The sequence below is a fragment of the Cryptotermes secundus genome, unplaced genomic scaffold, assembly GCF_002891405.2.
Source record: "Cryptotermes secundus unplaced genomic scaffold, Csec_1.0 scaffold1968, whole genome shotgun sequence".
In the NCBI taxonomy this organism is placed as follows: domain Eukaryota; kingdom Metazoa; phylum Arthropoda; class Insecta; order Blattodea; family Kalotermitidae; genus Cryptotermes; species Cryptotermes secundus.
In genome coordinates this window covers 544-9459 of record NW_019739010.1, presented here as the reverse complement: position 1 = coordinate 9459, position 8916 = coordinate 544, and the positions used below count along the sequence as shown (strand labels likewise).

The window sequence follows — 8916 nt, the reverse complement described above, 5'->3', positions numbered from 1 at the left end:
AGTGATTTGTGAAATATTGTGTGTATTGTCAGTGAAAAGAGCTGTAATATGTCTTTGATATTACACATTTGGTCAATTCCACGTTAATGTTACGTTAGTCTGTACTTAACTACGTATTTCACTAAAAAATTCAACATTTTAACTCGGTTTTTGGTAGATTTTTACGTGACCAACATAAGGCTACTGTGGAAGTGCCCATTTCGGTTACGACGACATTCGTTTATAACGACACTATTTTTAGGTCCCTTTGATGACGTTATAACCAAGTTCTACTGTAATTAAGTCAGAGCTAATGGTAGCAATTAATTATGACTATAGTTGTAAAGAGTTTTTTAAACTTGCACAAGAAGATAAAAAAGTGCTTAGTTCTGCAGCGTCAGTGGACAAATACATATAGGTTAGGATTAAGAAACATGCAAATTTGTAAAATTTATTCTCTTTTGTGACCTGTATATTATATACAATGTAAATTAATTGTTTTGTTTAATATTATCCAGTCCATGAACGTTTGCTGGACTGACGCCGCACCGCTAAAAATGCTCAAAATTTGTTGTGACTAAATCTCCCTTAAATTCATGACCGAAAGTTGGTCACCCTAGCCACCACCGCTGCCACCCCGCCAGCACCACTCCACCGCCACATCATGGTTCTGGTTTCCTTCATCCAGTTGTTTCTTCAATGATCCTTTCCATTTTCTTGACTTATGTGATTCGTAATTTTTTTATAGTTTGGAAGTCTCAATATTTGCACTGAGTTTGTGTGTTGAATCAGAATTATTTTATATTTCAAATTTTTGTTTTTAAGTATTTCAAGCTGTGTAGGAATATGATTAATTCCATTGTGACATTTCATTACTTGAAATTTATTAATACTAAGAATACCATACAAACCCAAAAATAATTTAGATAGCTATGATAAGGCAATTAAGGGAAATAAGAAACATTTATTTTAATTCCATTATTGTCAGTAATTCATTCATTCATTTATTCATTTTCCATAAATCCATACAGAAAACAATTTCATAGGATGTGGAAATAGTCACAAATAAAGCAGTACAATGTACATATAGTCATACAAATCAGTAATTACATAATAAAGTAAGCATAAACATGCACATTATTTAATATAACTAAAACAATTCTTAAGTTATTGTAGTATGAACATAATAGTACTCTAGTAATAAAAACCTAGTAAATAGCAGCAAAGCAATAACTACAAATACATTCCATCAAATACAGATATGTACATATCTGTACATATCCCTATATAACAATATAATCAATAATACTCGATTTTTGCAGATATAATACAATCATCTTTTAAGGAATTCCTCCAATGTATAGAAAGAATTTGAATACAGAAAGTCCTTTAAATTAACTTTAAACTTTTTTTTTGTATTATTAGAGATTTCTTTGAGGTTATAAGGAAGTCCATTAAAAACCTTACTGACATGGGATATACTCCATTACCATATATGGCCAAGTTAACCTGGTTTATATGTAAATTAATATTTTGTCTGGATTTTACTTCATAATAATCCTTATTTGTAACAAATGTATCTGTTTTTCATTACAAACAACTTTAGTGACTATATATACTGTGATTTTAAAGACAGTATATTTATTTCCTTGAAGAAATCTCTACATGATTCCCTGTAACCATGACCCATGATCAGTCATGTAACTCTCTTTTGCATCTTAAAAACCTTTTTAGCATGTGACGAGTTTCCCCAGTGAATCAAGCCATAAGTCATGACTGAATGGAAGTACGAATAATAAATAACTTTCAAGATATTTATAGACATAAGTGGTTTTATGTTCCGTATCATGTAGCAGACTGAGCTTAATTTATTTATAACCTCTTCAATATGTTTTTCCAAAATCAAGGAGCTCTTAATAGTCAAGCCAAGAAATTTAGTGTCATAAGAGCTCATAATGTATGTATGTACATTTCCTATATCCCTCTCAACCAACATACTATTTTTTGCAAGTGTATTTCACAAGTCATTTCATTTTATCAGCTGTAATTTTGCAATAAATGAATAACAAAATACTGATAATTCATTTCTTCTTTTTCTTTTTGTTTAGCTTGTTAATAATAATGTTCATGATGTACCAGTGGCTGTCGTTGCAAGCAACAGACCTCATTACTTGTATAGGTAATACTAAAGCACTGAGTTTCAGGCCCCTTGACTGTAAAACAGAACATAAACTATCAGAAAAGCTGGCAGGATTACTTCTACATTTGATTAATTTACACTTTCATTCTTCCCCCATGCATTCCTAAGAGCATTAGATTTATAAATACTCTGATATAATTCTCAGTGCATTATTGTCTGTGCAGGATGCTGAGGTCTCTTCTCTCTGCACATGGAGCAAATCCAGAGATGATAACAGTCTTCATTGATGGCTACTTTGAGGAACCCCTTGAGGTGACAAAACTCTTTGGACTGCAAGGAACTCAGCACACACCAATTGGAGTTAAGAATACCAGAATATCTCAGCACTACAAGGCTTCTCTCACAGCAGCATTCAACATATTTCCCAATGCCAAATATGTTATTATTGTGGAAGAAGATTTGGATGTGTCTCCAGACTTCTTAAGGTGAGAACTGTTACAGGTTTTTGTGTCTAGTGAAATGGGTAATGGCTGTGTAGAAAATGAAAATGCTGTCACTACAGTAAACTCCTGGTTATTCTCCAGTATCCACCTGATAGTGCTCATTCAGTGACTGTAACATTTTGTAGAACTGACTACATCTGTACAATTAAAGTCTGTATGATTGTATACAGTTTTGTAACGATTATTTGTCTCCTATCCAGATTAAACCTTGAACAGTTTCAACCTCTGTATGTCAGATCAAGGAGAACAAAATAGGCTGGCCATGTAGCACTGTGAAATGGATGAATGCATTCAAATATGGTAAAGGAAAGACATCACTTGGGAGACCTGTACAAGGAACATAAAAATTCAAAAAGAATGTTTGAGGTTGTACATTTGATTCAGGTGGTTCATGACAAGGTCCAGCTGCAAAATCTTGCAAGTACTGTAATGAATACAGAGGTTAGAGAAGTTGAAGTCGTTTCATGGCCAGATGATAAGACTGTCAGCTATTCGAAGACTTTGCTCCATAAAGTCACTTCATTTTAATCCAAGGAATGGAATGTTTGCCAAATGTGTAAGCAGATTGATACAAATATTGGTACAATGTGTACATTGCAATTACTTCAGCAAGATTAAGAGACTGCTGGAGGAGGACGAGACACTTTACTGCATCTCCACCTGGAATGACCAGGGTTATGAGCACACCAGCAGTGACCCAAGCTTGTTATACAGAGTGGAAACCATGCCAGGACTCAGCTGGATCCTTAAAAGATCTCTCTATAAAGATGAGCTGGAATCCAAATGGCCAACACCTGAAAAGGTTTAGTACATTTCGGTGCTGTAGAATTAGTGGAACTTTAACTGGAATATATCAAAGGGGATGAGGCATAGGCTTCTTGAACCTTTACATATGATCAAAGTAGGTTTCAGTTAAGGATAAGGGAAACCTTTGCTATATGCATATGAGCTTGGAGTTCTCGAAAGAGGTAAATACGAAGATTGCGGATCTCTGGGTTATGACACTATATCATTCAGCACATAGGTATTTGCATTTGTGGGGAATCTGCTGCCTTCCTCTTCATGGTTTAAGTGAAAATGCTGGTTACTGATTTCTTCCCAAGAAGTTGGTACCTATTTGTAGCCCAGAAGCCCTCAAGCTTCTGGACTTCATGAAACATATTTTTTTTTTTTTGCTCTCATTGTTGTAATTCTTTGTGTTGCTTTTTATTGTATTTGTTGTAATTTTTGTTGTTTTCATTGTTACTTCTGTTGTTGTTTGGATGGGGAACTCTTATCAACTGGTGAATGCAGTTTCAACAATTTGAGGCTTGGAATTATTTGTAATTAACTGGGCACTCATGATAAATGTATCGTACTTAAATTAAGAAAGTGCTATAAATTCTTCCCAGAACAACTATTAATATTTTAGTGTGGTAAAATTTTAGCTTTTATATGTTGCTATAATTTTATCTGAGTTACATGGATTACATTTTTGGGATCAAATAACTTTCTTGATCATAATGCCAGTGTAAGAATTATGTTTTGTGTTACATGTCCAGTTGTGGGACTTGGATGTGTGGATGCGGCTACCTGAGGTTCGGAAAGGCAGAGAGTGTGTGATTCCAGATGTGTCTCGGACATACCATTTCGGTCCTTCAGGTCTGAACATGAATTCCTACTTCCAAGACGTCTACTTCAAGAAACATTCTTTCAATACCTTGTCATATGTGAAGCTCAAACATGTTGACAGGTAAAGCATATTATTCTTAATTTAGTTGACATCCCTCTATAATTTATGGAAACAAATGACTGTTCATAATTTTTGTCACTATCTAAGAAAGCATTTTAGTTAATATGAAGCAAAAGATACAGACATTCATGTGTAAAGGAATACCTCAGTTCATCTTAACCAGAACACTGCTAAGACTTTATAAATTTAGACCAAATAACAGTTACATGAAATTCTGTTTGTCTGATTGTACAGTGAGACCCCTGTGTAAGATTGTCAGTGACCAAAAACTTTTCATGTAGCACATTGAAATCTAGGTGAATGACATGTTTACTATAGTCAATTCTTATTAAATCTGAATTGTTTCTTAGCATCTCCCATGCAGTTCATTAATGTAACAGATAAAATTGTAACTTTCTTATCTGTTGGCAGGGTGGCTGTGTCTTTGGTGGGGACGTATTATAGACCAGGGATGCGTTGAGACAGCTTTGGAACACCTTCACGTGGTCCTGCTGGGCAACGACAGTCGTGGGGGTCTGCATTAGCATGAGCTTCCGGGGCTGGCGGCTGAGTTTTCATAAAGGGTGATGGCTATTTGACCAGATCCTCCCACGCACTGGCATAATGACTCTTGGGTTTCATTACGATGTACCCGGGACGAATGCGGGAGAATGTCTCCAAACACATCATCCTCTTCCTACTTCCTTTTCCACCCTCTTCCTCCTTGTCACCCTACCTCCTGCCCCCCATATTTCCTCCTCATTCACTTCCGACTTTCCCATTCTCCTTCGGACTTTACCACATCATGCTCTTCCTCATGCCACTTCTTCATACCTCTTCTTTCCCCTACTTCCACCAACCTCCTCTAAAGAGTAACACCTCAAAGTGCTTACTTATCCTACCATTTTTAGTACCCCATTACATATGTACTGTATCAAGTTATTGAAATTAGGTATTTGCAACAAAGCAGAACATAGTGAGCGTGCATAGAAGTTGCTTTCTTGAGTGAGATTTTGCCGTGTATTCAGTCATGATATAAATTCCTGTGTTGATGTTTCATTGGGCTTCATAGAGTACTCGCATAACATTATTCTGCAAATTGTTTCAGTGCTTCAAGATCTGCGACCTTGATGTTCAAGGTTATCACAAGAGTATGTGGAGACTGCACATGAAGGGCAGTGAAAAGCTTGTAGTTGGAGTGCCACACTCAGAGTGTTCGTAAGTAAGACTTCTAGAAACACAAATATGAATACTGTAGTGCTAATACAGGTCTCAGTGAAATGATCAATTCTTTTGAGGGTCCATTCTTTCTCTTTCCTTTACCAGTACAGCCTATCCAAATTTTCCATAGTCCTTAACCTAGAAAGATACCCCACCTCAGTCATCTAGGCTGAGCCTTGTCTAGCGAGCATTAGTGTGAGATGTTCAGTCTGACTTGATCCTGTCTGAACTGGCCAGCCAGGGCATTCAGCCGCCATGAGCCTTGCCAAGAATAGCAAAGCCAGACTAGCAGGAGACCTAGATAAGGCAAGAGAAAAGCCAAATTTTCCCATGTTTCCAGGCTTAAATAGCCCATTACTCCCATCCCTCACCCACAGCAAGCATGTCAAAATTTATCCAGTGACGTTGCATGTGTGATATGTTTGTAATGTAAAAGCTTTCTGTGTATGCTGTGTTGATTTGATATAAATTTGTTCAGTAAGCAAAGAGACGAGTGTCCGTTACAAATGTTGATCATCGTACATCTTTGTGAATATATAAATTTGAATCATATAGACTCTTTTTAGAGGTGCAGCTGCAGTTCTGCAGTTGGGTTGTGGTTGAACGTGTCTGTGCTTCAGCTCTGAGGTGCTCGTAAACGTAAATGTAAGCCCGTCACTGTGACCGAAAGAATTAACAAACTCACAGTTAGTATGCTGTGGAATGAAACAGATATGTCATGTGATGACAAAGTTATGCATGCTGATTTTATGTGCAAAATAATGATTACTCTTAATATTCGTGTTAGAAATTGAGAATTTGAAATATGCCATTATGGGATCATATTGGAGAGAGAGGGAAGCTCTCCTTAGAAATGTTATGCAGGTTTATGTCATTCGTTATTTGCTAGAAGAAAAGATTAATATTCTTACAGATACTTACAAAACAGCACTTCACAGTATAGATTAGTTTGTATTTGGCTCATAAAATTTGGCATTGTAGGAGAGTTTAAAAGTAGATATAAATTTTATGTTAAAGACTTTTCTGTATTGGTAAATATGAGCTTGGTCATAGGGAACTGCAAGTAATGAAGCTTCATTGTTTCAATTACTTCCTTTGCAAATAATTTTGCAGAATAAAAGTTTGTGTTGACTCCCATCAATTCTCTGTGCCTTGCATAGTCTTTTGAGTGGTTTGTAGCCATATTTTATTAATTGTTAAGCAGAATGTTAACACTGTTTTTGTAATGATGGAACTGATACATAACTCAAGTTCTGGGGAAGATCATTTTCATTTTATGAGCTGATTGTCCTTGACGTTTGTTATTGTGCTTGAATATTCTTGGTCCATTTTGATTCCGGTTCTTCTAGAACCAATATTTGGTCCCCGCTAATAATCTAATGTAGATAATAGCATTTTATTAAAGCTGTACTGACATCAGAGTTTGTGAAACAGTGAAAACTACAAATGTGGATATGGATATCATGGTGTTTTGCCTGTAGTAGCTGAAATGCAGAGGACAGAATTATATAATTATTGACTGAGAATTTTGGCTGGACAGGAGTTTGGAAATGGAAAATAAGCATAAGTTTTTTCATGAAATTTTTGATATATAAGTAGTGCAGATTGCATGGCTTGCATTTGTAAGGGAATGGAAATTAATTTCCCATTTTTAAGGAGCTGAAGTCTTTACTTTTATATATTATTACAGTGTTCTAATACGGAGACATCTTTGAGCAAAATTTGCTTAGTGTATGGGTATTATGAGTACCTTTTCTTTAGGCCAGTATGTATACCAGCAAATAGTTGATCTGTATTGAGAAACTTGGCAAAAGTCTCACACATTTATCATTGCACTGTATTTTTCAGTCTTGATGCAAAAACTGAACTTGAGAGTACAAGCAAACATGTTTGTTGTGTGTGTGTGTGGGGGGGGGGAGTGCCAAGTATTATCATGCAGGAATGTTATGTAACCATAATTTTTTTGTGTTATTGCAAGCCACAAAGAAGTTTTACATTTTGTTGAAATTAAAAGTGGATCAAGTTTGAAACCGTACATACAGAGTCACATGCAAATCAGAACCTGTTTTTTAATGCTATTCATGTAATTGTTTCAGGCCTGCGACTCACCAGCATGAGACCTCAAGTGACTCGTCTGCCATAAGAGGAAGAAGTTGTTGCTATACAGTCATAACGAACAAGTTGCAGCATTTCTCTGACGTCCATTCTGCTGTCCTATCATCCATGCATGACAGGAAGATACTATTACAGTATTACAGGAAGAAATGTCAGTTTGATGTGTGTGACCATGTCAGACTGATACTTATTTGTCCAACAAACTGCCTCTCTTTTGCTTTACTGTGTTTGCATGCAGGAGGGTAACACATATGCGTGATATCATCCGACTTTGTGTCTTGCTTTGATGCCGTCAATGTTCAACATTGGTTACTGTTCACTTGCCTTTCTTTATCACCACTACATGTTTCGGCCCAACCAGCCATCTTCAGGTGTACAGGTTGTTGTGATTGAAGAATCTGCTGCTCACTGTAATGCTGTCTTGTTTCTGTTATGTTGTAGGCCTCGGATTGCATCTTGTTATATGGGTTAGTCATCTGTTTTTTTATTTAGGTGTCCTTGAGCTGCTGGTGTATGCTTCATGGTTTTGTTTGGCTGGGGTGGGAATTTGTTGTGTTGATGGCTGACCACAGCACAACAAATATGCTCATCTCAAGGACACCTAAACAAAAACAGATGGTTAACCCACATAACCATATGCTACCCGAGGCCTCTACATAACAGAAACAGAACAGCGTTACAGTGAGCAGCAGGTTCCTTGATCACAACAACCTGTACACCTGAAGATGGTCAGTTAGGCCGAAACATGTAGTGACGACAAAGAGAAAACTGAAAGAATGTTAACTGACATTGCACGCAGATGGAATCAAAGCAAAACGCAAAGTCAGATCTAAGCAGTGCAACAGGATGCTGCAATGTAACATTATGCCTGGTATCAGTTTTTATATAAAATTTATTCATGGTCTTCTGGCTTATGGCATGGTTACCAAAGTTTTCTGCTGGTCTATTGAAGCCAGGGGCGGTATGTTCTCTGGTAACCATCTACCAGGCAACACAGTGTCATAACTTAGGAGACCAGAATAAGATTTTTCACCAATGTGAAATATTAAAATCTGATACTATGTAAACTTGTTTGTATTTTCAAATCTGGTGGCTACTATAAGGAAGTAATCGCTAAACCATAGTAGTTCTGTTTTTCCTTATAAAGGAAAGAAATTTAGAGGTAAAGCTATCCCTATAACAGCGCATGGAGGCCCCTAGGGTTGTGAGACATCGAGGCTCCCACATTTTCTCTAGCCAATCGGCTC

General features: G+C 36.6%; 1 pseudogene; it reads left to right on the top strand.

The window, feature by feature from the left end:
- Positions 1–8611, top strand: part of LOC111871620 — a 14518-nt pseudogene extending 5907 nt beyond the window's left edge.
- Positions 8612–8916: the final 305 nt, after the last annotated feature.